The sequence below is a fragment of the Muntiacus reevesi genome, chromosome 6, assembly GCF_963930625.1.
Source record: "Muntiacus reevesi chromosome 6, mMunRee1.1, whole genome shotgun sequence".
Taxonomy (NCBI): domain Eukaryota; kingdom Metazoa; phylum Chordata; class Mammalia; order Artiodactyla; family Cervidae; genus Muntiacus; species Muntiacus reevesi.
The window spans coordinates 14375268-14390141 of record NC_089254.1 but is presented as its reverse complement, the minus strand read 5'-3'; positions in this window follow the sequence as shown (position 1 = coordinate 14390141).

Below are 14874 nucleotides of genomic sequence, written 5' to 3'. Positions count from 1 at the left end.
TCTTTTTAAAAAATTTGAAGAAACTTTGTAATGAACACAAACACACACTGCTTAGTTCAATGTAGATTTTATGTGATTTAGATCTTATGTGAACTCTTACCTAATCTCAGACCCTAGCTAGCTAGTAAACAGAGGTCAGAAATTAATTTATAGTTCTCTTTGTAACTTGGAGAATTTTTAGCAATGCTAAGGAAAAATGCATACTCCAATTGTTAGTTTATCTTAGAAATTGGTTGTTGCCGTATGAAATATTTCATTTCTGAAGGCTGCTGCTGCTGCTGCTAAGTCGCGTCAGTCGTGTCCGACTCTGTGCAACCCCATAGACGGCAGCCCACCAAGCTCCCCCGTCCCGGGGATTCTCCAGGCAAAAACACTGGCATGGGTTGCCGTTTCCTGCTCCATTCTGAAGGCCAATATAGCACAGAAACCACAAGGTGGCAGCCAAGACACACAGTTTTCTCTCCAGACAGTTTCATGAATTTCTCAAATGTAATGTGGACAAACTTATATACCAAATTTGACAGATGACATATACTTTTCATGAGATAAACCGCAGCACAGAAGCTCCATAGTTTGTTATAGGTATTAAGTGAGCAGTTTCAGGCCAGTATAAGCTATATATGTATTTTTTTCCCTAAAACTTCTATCTCCCTCCTCTTTGATCCACCATCCTAAACACCCCTGTACAAAGTGGTTCTTAAAAGGTAAGATCTCTCATATCCAAAGGTAAGAAAGAATGTGGACAACCCCTCTCTGCTTTTATCTGCCTTTTGAGCAGTCAGATGTACACAAACCATCATTTGTATGATCATCCACACTAGCAAGCTCTGCCTCATCTCAGTTTATTCTAATTCAGCTAAAAGACAGAACCTTGTACTGAGCACTCTTTACCCATAACACCACCTAACCTGTACTGGTGACTCACTGGGAGCCTAACCCTGATCTAAAACTGGTAGGTCTCTATAACAACCCTGAGAGGTACCCACTATTGTTGCTGGATTTTATAGATGAAGAAATGGAATGTACAAGCAGCCCAGACATTGAAAGAGAAGGTGGTTAACATGTGGCCAGTGAAATTGTCTGTCGATTATAATGGATGCCAAAGAACAGACTTGTATGCTAACAAGGCGATTTTTATTTGGGGATACATGACCCATAGAAACTTGATGAGCCCCCCAATGCAATGATCATCATCCTTTATAATTTATGGGGTTAAGCTCATCAGCAGAGGTTTTAGTGAGGATGTTAGAAGTTCTGGAGCTGGAGATTAGTCTGTTTCTAGGAGTGAGAAGAAAACACCATTTAAAAGAATGACTCATTACTGGGTAAAGTGGCAGGCTTTTTGAAGCTATGCGTCAGTTGATCAGATCAAATTTTATGGGCTACTGATTTAGGATTTTTGCTGAAATACATTGAACACAACATTATATCAATACAGTTGTTATCCCCAGACAAAGCCATGTTCTACTGTATTTGGTACAGGAGTGCTAATTGTTATCCCCAGATAGAGCTACATTCTACTGCATTAGGTACAGGAGTGGTCTGGGTTGTATGGTTCTCAAATGGCCACAAGATGGGGCAAGATGATATTCAGCTAAAATGTTCCACAAGATTTGGGGGGTGGGGTGGATTTTCCTTCAGTTTTAACTGCTGAATTGTATGTATGTGTGTGCGCGTATGTTCACACATGCAGCAGGCACCTTCTGTGGCCACAACCCCCAGGTGATAACCTTGTAAACTTCTTTGTTATATTGTACATGTGATATGTGTCATATACCATCACCCAACCAGAAATTGCGCACTCAATAGCTGAGAGGAAAAGTTGCTAAGAGAGTAAAACCTGGAAATTTTCATCATAAGGAAAACAGATTTTTTCTTTGTAACTATGTAAGGTGATGGATGTTAACTAAACTTTTTATGGCAGTCATTTCACAATATTATGTATGTCAAGTCATTGTGCTATAAATATTAAACATACACAATGTTGCTTGTCAATTATATCACAGTACAACTGGAAAAAATAGAAACCAGGCAGGTGTAAATGGTGGAGCCAGCCTGGGCAAGGGGTGTGTTGCTGTGATTGATGGCAAAGAAAGCCCAGGCTTGTCTCCTCAGATCCGCCCCCCCCCCCACCCCCCACCACCACCCCCAACACCAAGGGCAACATTAGCATTCACATTGTAATAGAATCCAGAAATTTTTTATTTTTAACGATCGGTTTAAATATCTCTTGTTTGGACAATCCCAGTCCAAGATGGTAGGCTTCCAGGTGGTGCTAGTGGTAAAGAACCTGCCTGCCAATGCAGGAGAGACGTGATCCCCAGATTCAATCCCTGGGTCAGGAAGATCCCCTGGAGAAGGAAATGGCAACCCACTCCAGTATTTGTGCCTGGAAAATCCCATGGAGAGAGGAGCCTGGTGGGCTACAGTCCATGGGGTTGCAAAGAGTCGGACGTGACTTGATGACTAAACAACACCACCAGGACTCATCAAGGGTACCCCTACCAGGGCTCAACACAGAGTACACACAGCACTCATCTTCCAGTCTTTCCCTGAAAAGTGCTATATTTGCATATTTTTTTAAAAAGCTGCAGCCTGTAGGTTACACTCCTAATTTAGCACATATTTAGGATCCTACAATGTGGAAAGCACCTCTGCCCACTCGAGGCAGCTGGTGTTTCCTTGAAAGGAACTTGTGCACATATCTGGTGTCCAGGCTTCTGCACCTGCAATCCAGGGGAGCTCTCCTTGATTGCCTGGCTCTGCTGGCCAGTGGGTCCTGCATTTGTGGGTTTAGTGGGACTGTAGCAAATAAAGAAATAGTTCTTAACCCAGCTATACCTCCAGGGCTCGATACAAAGGCACCAGACAGACCCAGTCTTCCTTGCTGAAAGAGATATATTTGCATACTTCAAAATTTGCTGCATGAAAGTCTGACTTCCAATCTGCCTGAATTGAGGTGCTGACGGAGCTCCTCCCCCTTTGGGACACTGACAGGTCTTGGCTCACTATCAAGTATTGGGAGCCTAAGAACAAAGGAGTCTGCTTAGACAATCACAAAGCTTTGAGAGGCAATGAAGATCTTAAAATGAATTGAAGCCTTAAATATTAGACCTGTTGAAACAGTAAAACTAGAAAAAAGCATAGGGAAAAAGATCTTTGACATTGATCTTGGCAATGATTTCTTGGATAAATAGATACATAGGATTACATTAAACTAAAAATCTACCGGGTTAAAAAAAAAATCAACAAAGTATTATCTATATAATGGGAGATATCAGATATATAAATCATATATCTGATTAGAAGTTAATATCCAAAATATATAAGGAACTCATACAACTTATTAACAAATAAGCAATCCAATTAAAAATGGGTGAGAATCTGAATAGATATTTTTCCGAAGAAGATATACAGATGGCCAACAGGCACACGAGAAGGCGTTTAACGTCAGTAATCGCCAGCAAAGTGCAAGTCAGAATCACAATGGGCTCTAACCCCACACCTGTTAGATGACTGTCATCAAAAGACTAAAGACAAGTGTTGGAAAAGATGTGGAGAAAAGGAAATGCTTGTGCACTGGTGGCGGACTGTAAACGTTTATTTAAAAAGTTTTTTTTTTTTTAAAAAGGGCTTCCCTGATGGCTCAGTGGTAAAGAATCTGCCTGCCAATGCAGGAGACGTGGGTTTGATCCCTGGTCCAGGAAGATCCCACATGCCATGGAGCAGCTAAGCCTGTGTGCCACAACTGTTCAGCCTGTGCTCTAGAGCTGGCGAGCTGCAACTACGGAGCCCATGTGCCACAACTAGTCAAGTCTGAGCACCCTAGAGCCTGTTGTCTGCAACAAGAGAAGCCACTGCAATGAGAAACCCATGCACCGCTACTAGAGCAAAGTCAGTTTAGCAATGAAGACTCAACACAGCCAAAAATAAATAAATAAAATCATTAAAAAAATTTAAAAACAACTACCATATGATCCAGCAATTCCACTTCTAATTGGACATCCAGTGGAAATAAAATCACTGTCTGAAAGAAGCAGCCACACCTCTGTTCATTGTAGCATTATTTATAATAGTCAAGCACAGCAACAGCTGTATATTTCACATTTTTTAATCCATTCATTCATATTCATACATGGACACACACACACACAATGGACTGTTATTCATTCATAACAAGGAAGAGAAATCCTGTCATTTGTGACAAAATAGATGGACCTTGAGACCATTATGTAAACTGGAACAAGTCAGGAAAATCAAATACTATGTTGTCACTTATATGTGGAATTTAATAAAAACTGAACTCATAGAGAACAGGTTGGTGGTTGCCAGAGGCAGGGTTTGGGAGTGGGGACAATGAGTGAAGGTAGTCAAAAGCTACGAATTTCCAGTTATAAGGGGAATAAATTCCAGGGGTGTAATGCACAGCATGGTGACTATAATTAACAATAGTGTACCATTTATTTGAAAGTTGCTAAGAGTAGATCTTAAAAATCCTCAACAACAATAAGAAAAACTTTTGATACTATGTGAAGTTATTGATGTTGCCCAAATTTATTGTGGTAATTATTTTGCAATATATACGCAGATGGCCCCAACTTATGAATTTTCAACTTTATGAAGATGTAAAAGCCATATCGTCCAGTAGAAACCATACTTTAAACTTTGGAGTTTGCTCTTTTCATAAACTAACAACATGTGGTCTGGTACTCTGTCATACAGTGAGGAGCTGGCAGTTAGCTACACAGCCACGAGGGTGCAATGATTCTGAATCCAGAAAAACAACTGTTTTTCACTCTCAGCTCAGTATTCAGTTAATTACATGAGATATTCAACAGTCATAACATAGGCTTTGTATTAGATGATTTTGCCCAACTGCAGGCTAATGTAAATGCCCTGTAAGTGTGTAATGTAGGCTAGGCTAACTTGTGGGGCTTCTCAGGTAGCATTACTGGTAAAGAATCTGCCTGCCAGTGCAAGAGATATAAGAGACTTGAGTTCAATTCCTGAATCGGGAAGATCCTTTGGAGGAGGGCATGGCAACCCACTCCAGTAGTCTTGACTATAGAATCCCCATGGACAGAGGAACCTCGGTGGGCCTCAGTCTATAGGGTCGCAAAGAGTTGAAGCAACTTAGCATGCACACATGCAGGATAAGCTGTGATGTTTGGGAGGTTAGGTGTATTAAATGTACTTTTCACTTTGAATATTTTCAATTTACAATAGATTCAGGATGTAACCCCATTGTAAGTCGAGGAATATCTGCCTATCAGGTCATTATGTTGTATACTATGAACTAATACAATATAAATTGTATCTCAATAAACTGGAGGAAATTTCATCTTTAATTGCTGATTAAAATGTTTAATAATTTCAGCCCAAACAAAGCACATCCTATGGGATACATTATATGAATCTGTAAAAATCTGTACATTAATGTATATAAAATAATGCAAAACAAATCAGTAGCCCCCCAACTTCTTTCCTTAATATAAAGGGCAGCACATTGTTGACTACAAGAAGGAATTTTTTTCAGCTTTATTTTACTCATTCAGTCATTCCTCAACAATCTGTATTAAGGGCGTCCTTGTGCTAAGCATCATGCTACTTAAGGATGGAAGAACATGCAACTTTTAAACATGTCACTTAGACATAAGGATTATTTTGAGCTAAAGGTACTTGAAAAAACATCAGGAACAAGAACACTCTGACACCCCTTTAGTCTTCCTGAGTTGTTGTTGTTGAGTCACTAAGTTGTGTCTGACTCTTTGTGACCCCATGGACAGCAGCCCGTCAGGCTCCTCTGTCCTACACTATCTGCAGGAGTTTGCTCCAATTTATGTCCGTTGAGTTGGTGGTGCTATCTAACCATCTCCTCCTCTGCCTCCGCCTTCTCCTTTTGCCTTCAGTCTTTCCCAGCATGAAGGTCTTTTCCAATGAGAGATAATTGTTCTTGTTTTAGTCATTAAGTTGTGCCTTTGTGACCCCCTCGACTCAGCCCACCAGGCTCCTCTGTCCATGGAATTCTCCAGGCAAGAATACTGGAGTGGGTTGCCATTTCCTTCTCTAAGGGATCTTCTCCACTCAGGGATCGAACCCAGGTCTGCAGCATTGCAGGCAGATTCTTTACTGCCTGAGCCACCAGGGAAGCCCCTACAAGATAATATTTCGTATTAAAAGCTGCTCTCTTATGTTGCTTGTAATAGAGCCCAGCCTGCGCATCCGAACAGTCGGCGGAGTGGTGGGTGGCAGACAGAGTGAGGTTAAGAGGCGGGTCTCCGCCTTTTCCCCTGCACCCTCCTCCTCACATGGCTTCAGGCTGGCAGCTGACCTGGGGGGCCCAGGGGAACGGGCTGGGGCTGTGTCCTGCTGGGCTCAAAAGCCCTCAGCAGAGCTGCCCACTGGGCGGGCGCAGGCCTTGAGGTGGCGGTGACCTCTCCCCCGTCCCCACCTGTGAGCTAATGGCAGCGGCCACCTGCCGGGCACACAGCCTGCGGGCCCAGCCCTGGCACTCCGGTGGCCTGAGGAGGCCAAGGGGCAGGGGGGTCCTGGGTGCCTGGCCCCCTCAGTTGTGGTGGCTGGGCGGGGTCCAGGCACGTGGCCCTGATGGAGCAGAGGTCTGCCTCCTCTCAGCCAGGACTAGGCCGTGGAGGGTGAGAGCTGTGCCTGAGGACCTGGCCCTTTCTTGTCAGAACAGAGAATAGCATTTGTTTGGTGGAGATTGACAGGAACATGTTACCTGACCATGACCTGACCTGAGGAACACAGGATCTGACCAGACATTTCCAGCAACTCACCACACCCACCCTCACCTTTCCTAGCAAAGGGCTTCGCTGAGAGCTTTCTGGGAATTTGGGGTTTCTAAGGCATGAGGCAACCCATCTCCTTGTAGGGCCCTCAGTACACCTTTCTCTGTTTCACGTGGCCACTGCTGCAGGCCATTATTCCCTATGCTTTCACCAGGCAAGGGTTACTGCAAGTCCAATAATAGTATTAATGGTATTGTTCTGGTATTCTTTGGCCTCACTGTGTGTCGGGCACATGGATTTGCATTTTGGTAACACTTTATTGTTTAGTCACTAAGTCATGTCTGATGTGTCTGACTGGTTGCAACCCCATGGATTGCAGCCTACCAGGCTCCCTGTCTATGGGATTCTCCAGGCAAGAATATTGGAGTGGGTAACCATTTCCACCTTCAGGTGATCTTCCTGACCCAGGGATCAAACCTGTGTCTCCTACATTGGTAGGTGGATTCTTTACCATTGAGCCACCAGGCAATCCTTTCAGTAACACATCAAGAGGGAAAAAAAAAAGAAAGAAAAAAAAGTCTTATCACCAGTGATAGAGAGTCCAGGTCAAGAGAAATCTGTACAAATTTTGTTAAAATGATTCATCTTCTTTTAGTCTCATTACATCTTTGTTATTTTTTTCATAATTACTACCTTTTGGTGCATGGGTGGTTCAGTGGTAGAATCCTTGCCTGCCACGTGGAAGGCCCAGGTTTATTTCCCAGTCCATGCAGACATAGCATCCCCTTTTTGGGCTTCTCTGGTGGCTCATCTGGTAAAGAATCCATCTACAATACAGGAGACCCCAGTTCGATTCCTGGATTGGGAAGATGAGAAGGGATAGGCTACCCACTCCGGTTTTCTTGCCTGGAGAATTCCATGGACACAGGAGCCTGGCAGACTACAGTCCATGGGCTCTCAAAGAGTCGGACATGACCAAGTGACTAATACTTTCACTTTCATAACTTTGCTCAACCCAAGTATATAAGCACTGAGCCTTTCTACTTTGGTGGTAAAAAATTTCTCTTTGTTCCATCCTTCCCAAATTCATATTGGCAGGAGAAAACATTTCTGATAGTTCGTTCTTTGGACTGTGACTCATTTGAATTTGTTTTTAGGCACCTACCCATTGATTATTGATTCTTATACTCCCAGAAATAGTCATTGTTTTCCTTTGTCTTTGTCTTTTGTATCTTTGTCATAAACGGGAAAATCATGACAGTTTCCCTTTCTCTTGTTTAAATGCCTGTGATAATGTGATTTATAATATATAAATCAAATATATGTATCTGGTCTTTTCCCTGTTTCTGGTACAGATCTCCTCAAACCCTTGGAATTTCCCAATGAATAAGGGTAATAAATGTGTCAATGTTTATAACAAACCCCTTTCAACTATGTCTGAATTTGCCTTAATGAGGTGACTTTAAAAAAACACATAAGGGAGGGAGCTGGTTTCCAGGGGAACCAACCATGTGATTTGAGGGTTGAAAGTTTCAGTCCCACCCCTCAACCTCCAGGGATGGGAGACGGGTCAGTGGTTGAATCAGCTGTCAATGGCCAGTGATTAATCAGTCATGCCCACGAAATGAAGCCTCCATAAAACCCCCACAGGATGATGAGGTTCAGAGAGCTTTCGCACTGGTGAACCAGAATGCATCCACATGTCAGGCCCCAAACTCCACAGGGAGAGAGCTCTTGCATTGAAGACCTCACCTTGAGTATCTCTTCATCTTGCTGTTGATTCATATTCTTTAATATCCTTGTAATTAACTGGTAATCTAGTAAGTAAACTGATTTCCTGAGTTCTGTGAAGTAGGAGACCAGTTATTGGAACTTCTGAATTATAGGAGATCAGTCAGAAGCACAGATAACACTCTGGATTTACAATTGGCAATTGGATTAGGAGTGCAGTCTTGTGGGACTGTTCTTGATCTGTAGGATCTGATGTACTGACTACAAGTAGCTAGTGTCAGAAGTGAGTTAAATTTGTGATCCAACCAGTTGATGTCTGAAGAGAATTGGAAAATTTGTTGGAGGTGTGGGGATAAAACCCCGACACTGGAAATTGGTGTCAAGATTGGAATGACCTAAAAGTTGGTTTTGTGACCAGTGAGAATATTCTTTCTTTCTGATTTCTGGTGGCATTCTTGTGTCTTTCTTGTGTCAGGTCATTAGACAGCTGGCTAGGAACCCTGGACACGAAATAACCAAAAAAATTCTTCGTCTAGCCATGTCAGCTCTTAGGGGAGTTTGTCTTAATAAGGAGTCCTAGTCCATAAAGGGCCTTCGTCATCTCTACCTTAGTTGCCTTGTTAGTTGTTTGAAAAAGGTGAAGTGAAAGTTGTTCGGTAATGTCTGATTCTTTGACTCTTTGACTGTAACCTGCTAAGCTCCTCTGTCCACATGATTCACCAGGCAAGAACATTGGAGTGGTTGCCATTCCCTTCTCCACAGGATCTTCCTGACCAGAGATTGAACCCGGGTCCCCTGCATTGTAGGCAGATTCTTTACCATCTGAGTTGCCTTGTTAGTTCTTAGAAAGCCTCATCTTGGTATTGCCTACATGATATCACAGATTAACAGGTCTGTAAATGGAGGTGTTTCATGATCATGGGAGAACCAGAGAGACGTTTTCACAGCTACTTTTCTTACTGCCTGAAACAATGAAGACATTCGCTTCCTGAGACTATCTTTGGGAGTAACTCTGGATCTTGGGGAGGGCTGCATCTTTGGCAACTTTGGGGATGTCTTGTGAATCCATATTTAAGCCATAAAAAAGGCTTATTGGTTTGGAGTCACATTGATATAGATATGCCTTTGAAGATTTGGACTTTTGTATCTAAAAGGATTCTTAGAGAGTTTTCATCCTAGACAAATAACTATTGGTACCTATGGGAAGAGAAAAAAGATAAACAAAAAAAGGACTGAAAAGAGAAGAAGGTACAAGAGAATGCCTTGACTGATTTAAGACTTTCTTGATAAGACTGGGAGGCAGAGAACAGACTTTAGAACAAGAATCAAAAACTACAACATTAATTAATATGCCCTTTCTCTAAACAACTCCACTGACTCTAGGCCTTTCCATATTCTGGGCCCCTACCACACAAAAAATTCACAGGACTAAAACTTAAAAAAAAAGAAAAAATTAAATAGTAATTACCCTAAAATTCTCATTATAGGCAGGTATGCCTTTGAATTCCTTCTTAGAGAAAAACTGTGTATCTCCTTTCTTAGTCCTTTGGAGATATAAATATTACCCCATCTTTGAATGTAAATATTCAAGACTTAAAAAAAAAAAAAAAAAAAAAAAAACAGAAGAAAGAGAGGGAAAAGACTATTAAAAAGAAACAACAAGAAACTAGTACATAGTATTTCACAGGGTCCCCTGCTGAAATCTTAGTCCACAGCCTCCATAAAATTACCTGTCAGAGGCAAATAAATATTCTAAAAGTCTTCTCCATGAACACTGGTAAGAAGTTTTAACTTCTTATCATTGAGTAGGTAACCTTAACTTTGTTACATCTGCCAAAAACTGAATTTCAGATTATATGATAATAATGCAAACATGAGGTCATATTAAAAAGCAGAGCCATTTCTTTGCCAACAAAGGTCCATCTAGTCAAGGCTATGGTTTTTCCAGTGGTCATGTATGGATATGAGAGCTGGACTGTGAAGAAAGCTGAGCACCAAAAATTGATGCTTTTGAACTGTGGTGTTGGAGAAGACTCTTGAGAGTCCCTTGGACTGCAAGGAGAGCCAACCAGTCCATCCTAAAGGAGATCAGTCCTGGGTGTTCATTGGAAGGACTGAGGCTGAAGCTGAAACTCCAATACTTTGGCCACCTCATGTGAAGAGTTGACTCATTGGAAAAGACCCTGGTGTTGGGAGGGATTGGGGGAAGGACAAGAAGGGGATGACAGAGGACAAGATGGCTAGATGGCATCACCAACTCGATGGACATGAGTTTGAGTAAACTCCGGGAGATGGTGATGAACAGGGAGGCCTGGTGTGCTGTGGTTCATGGGATCACAAAGAGTCAGAATGACTGAGCAACTGAACTGAACTGAACTATACTAGTTAGATAAAAATACAGAAACAGAATTTACTAACACATGTACGTGTATGTATGTATGTATGTATATTACCTCTGGATGTTTTGCTAACATTAGTTCATAAAACAGCTCTGTGTTAATTGGTTTAAAAATAATAAATGCTTATATTAATTAAGTTTTCTTGAGGGGAGATCAAGAGGGTGTAGTAAGAGGACATGGAGCTCACTTTCCCCATGAACACATTAAAAATATATCTGCATGTGGTGGGACTTCCCTGGTGGTCCAGTGACTAAGACTCTGTGCTCCCAATGCAGGGGACCTGGAGTCAATCCCTGGTCTGGGAACTGGATCCCACAGGCTGCAACTAAGAGTTGGAATGCTGCAACTAAGATCAGGGACAGCCAAATAAATTTTAAGAAAAATTTTAAAAAAATCTATATGTGGAGCAATGATCACTGAAAACTAGCTGGAGACAGGCAGAAAGATTTCTATAAAACCAAGACTGTAAGAAAGATGCAGATGGAACTGGGTAGGAGTGGAAGAGGAGTGATTAGGTCAGGACTTGTTCCCCTGGGAGGGGACTCAGAAGGTGAGGGTGATTACATGGGCAGACATGGGCAGAGATCCTTCCTGGGGAGTGAGGGAGCTGAGTGAATGAAGCAACCAACCAAGGATTAATCTCCAAAATATATAAACAGCTCATGCAGCTCAATATAAAAAAAAATTAAAGTAGAGGATCTAAATAGCCACTTCTCCAAAGAAGACATACAGATGGCAGAAAAGCACAAGATGCTCCACATCGCTAATTATTAGAGAAATGCAAATCGAAACTGCAATAGAGTATCATCTCAGACAAATCAGAATAGCCATCATAAAAAGCCTGTAAGCAATAATATGCTGGAGAGGGTTTGGAGAAAAGGGTTCCCTCACACATCGTTGGTGGGGATGCATGTAAATTGGAGTAGCCACTGTAGAAAGCAGTATGGAGGTTTCCAAAATAGAACTACCATAGGACCGAGAAATTTCACTTCTGGGTATGTGTTAAAAAACCAAAGTAAAAATCCAAAAAGATTTATGCACCCCAATGTTCATAGTAGCATTTTTTGTAATTGCCATGGTATGAGAGCAACCCAAGCGTCCATCAGCAGATGACTGGCTAAAGAAGTGGTATATGTGAGAAATATTGTCAAATAAGAAGTAATATTACATATTTCTATTTGAATGGGTATATGTTACTAATATAAATGTTTCATAAATTATACAAATTGAACTGTATGTAAATTCATAGAATTTCATCAATGTCCTAACTCTATTTTTAATCAGTCATAATTCAACTTATTATGTTGTATGCCAAAGAAATAATCAAATTACTTTGTCAGTTGCATTATATCAAAGTCTCACTAGATCTTTCAGTTCAGTTCAGTTGCTCAGTCATGTCCGACTCTTTGTGACCCCATGAATTGCAGCATGCCAGGCCTCCCTGTCCATCACCAACTCCTGGAGTTTACTCAAACTCATATCCATCAAGTTGGTGATGCCATCCAGCCATCTCATCCTCTATCGTCCCCTTCTCCTCCTGCCCCCAATCCCTCCCAGCATCAGGGTCTTTTCCAATGAGTCAACTCTTTGCATGAGGTGGCCAAAGTATTGGAGTTTCAGCTTCAGCCTCAGTCCTTCCAATGAACACCCAGGACTTACCTCCTTTAGGATGGACTGCTTGGATCTCCTTGCAGTCCAAGGGACTCTCAAGAGTCTTCTCCAACACCACAGTTCAGAAGCATCAATTTTTGGTGCTCAGCTTTCTTCACAGTCCAGCTCTCACATCCATACATGACCCCTGCTAAAACCATAGCCTTGACTAGTTGGACCTTTGTTGGCAAAGTAATGTCTCTGCTTTTTAATATGCTATCTAGGTTGGTCATAACTTTCCTTCCAAGGAGTAAGTGTCTTTTAATTTCATGGCTGCAATCACCATCTGCAGTGATTTTGGAGCCCCCCAAAATAAAGTCTGACACTGTTTCCACTGTTTCCCCGTCTATTTGCCATGAAGTGATGGGACCAGATGCCATGATCTTAGTTTTCTGAATGTTGAGCTTTAAGCCAAATTTTTCACTCTCCTCTTTCACTTTCATCAAGAGGTTTTTTAGTTCCTCTTCACTTTCTGCCATAAGGGTGGTGTCATCTGCATATCTGAGGTTATTGGTATTTCTCCCAGAAATCTTGATTCCAGCTTGTGCTTTTTCCAGCCCAGCGTTTCTCACGATGTACTCCGCATATAAGTTAAATAAGCAGGGTGACAATATACAGCCTTGACATGCTCCTTTTCCTATTTGGAACCAGTCTGTTGTTCCATGTCCAGTTCTAACTGTTGCTTCCTGACCTGCATATAGGTTTCTCAAGAGGTGGGTCAGGTGGTCTGGTATGCCCATCTCTTTTAGAATTTTCCACAATAGACCTTTAACTATCCCTATTTTTGTGTCTTTTGTCATTCACAGTTATTGTGTTACTCTGTGTGCTAGGTGTGTTCAGTTGCTCAGTTGTGTCTGACTCTTTGTGACCCTATGTACTGTAGACTGCTAGGTGCCTCTGTCCATGGGATTCTCCAGGCAAGAATATTGGAGTGGGTTGCCACTTTCTCCTCCAGGGAATCTTCCCCACACAGGGATCGAAACTGCATCTTCTGCATTGCAGGCGGATTCTTTACCGCTGAGCCACCGGGTTACTCTAAGGTTTATCCAAAAGCTTTTGCAGTCAACTATAGGCAAAAGTGTTCCATCTTCAGAGAGATGAATGGAAAGGACTCTGAAAAGCCCTTTAAAGTACAGGTTTCTGATAACCTTAAAATCATACCACTGAGACTGGATTAAATTTTTCAGAACACTGATGAACTAATGGATCTAATCTAAAGTAAAGCAGAACAAGTTAATTGCATGGGACAAAGTGAACTGATAAGGATGATTATAATTTTTTAATGGTATTTTATTTGAAACATTGTCATTTCTTTAATTTTTTGTTTGCAGAAATCTTTTCTCTCAAGCAATCTATAACTTAAAACAATTTGGTGTGTTATATCTTTGTAAACAAAATAAAACATTTTTCTCCCTAGGGATTTCTTTAGAATTCAGAAAGTCTTATTGAATATTCTCATTTTCATGGAAATATAGTGATTTGCATAAGTTCAATAAGAATGTTTTCCTTATCACAAATTACAATTGGAAACATCAGTTATATTACAAAGGCTTTGACTGGAATCCCATATTTAAGAATGATGTGCACAGAATCAGATATGACCAGACAGATATAAGAAACTAAGATTGATTTCATGGAGCCAATGCTAACAAAACCCTCTTGGAATATTGGCCTGATACTTGGCTTACAGGGTGACAACCTAATGGGTTTGTAAAGAACGTTTCTTCCTGGCAGACCTAGGAAGTTTAGGATATCATGTGAGCCTTGAAGAGAGAGAAATTCACATGAATTTGTAGGTGCTGAAGGGAAAGTCTGGTGGCTTGGTCCTGATGTAGCTGCTTAGTCTTAAGAACCTTGTAAAAGTTCAATCTGAGATTCCTTATTAAAGTTTTCACAAAGCAGACTTTAAAAAGCTTATGTGATAAATCACTATTCTTGCTGCACTTTGTAAATAATCAGGCCAGTTTTAATGAGACTAGACTTACTTTGCAAACAAATTAATCTCATTGAAGATCTTTGAAAAAAATGGGAGTAATTATAGGGCAAAAATTCCATGTTTCAATGGAAACTATAGCATATCCTTGCAGAACTTTACTTCCTTTTGGTAAACTGGCTTTTGCCATTTTGCCAGTGGTTAATGTTCCCAATTTTCCTCCTACTTTCTAGACTTGGTATCACTGAAAACTAAAAAAAAAAACAAAAAACTTCCTTTTTCCTGAAGTTCAGCAAGGTGATGCTGGATGGCTTGATATAAACTTTAAAGAAGTCACTAAAGCCGATGGTGCATGGACAACCTTCATGCTTCCTGCTGTGTAGGCCTCTCAGAAAGTTCACCAGAACACCTG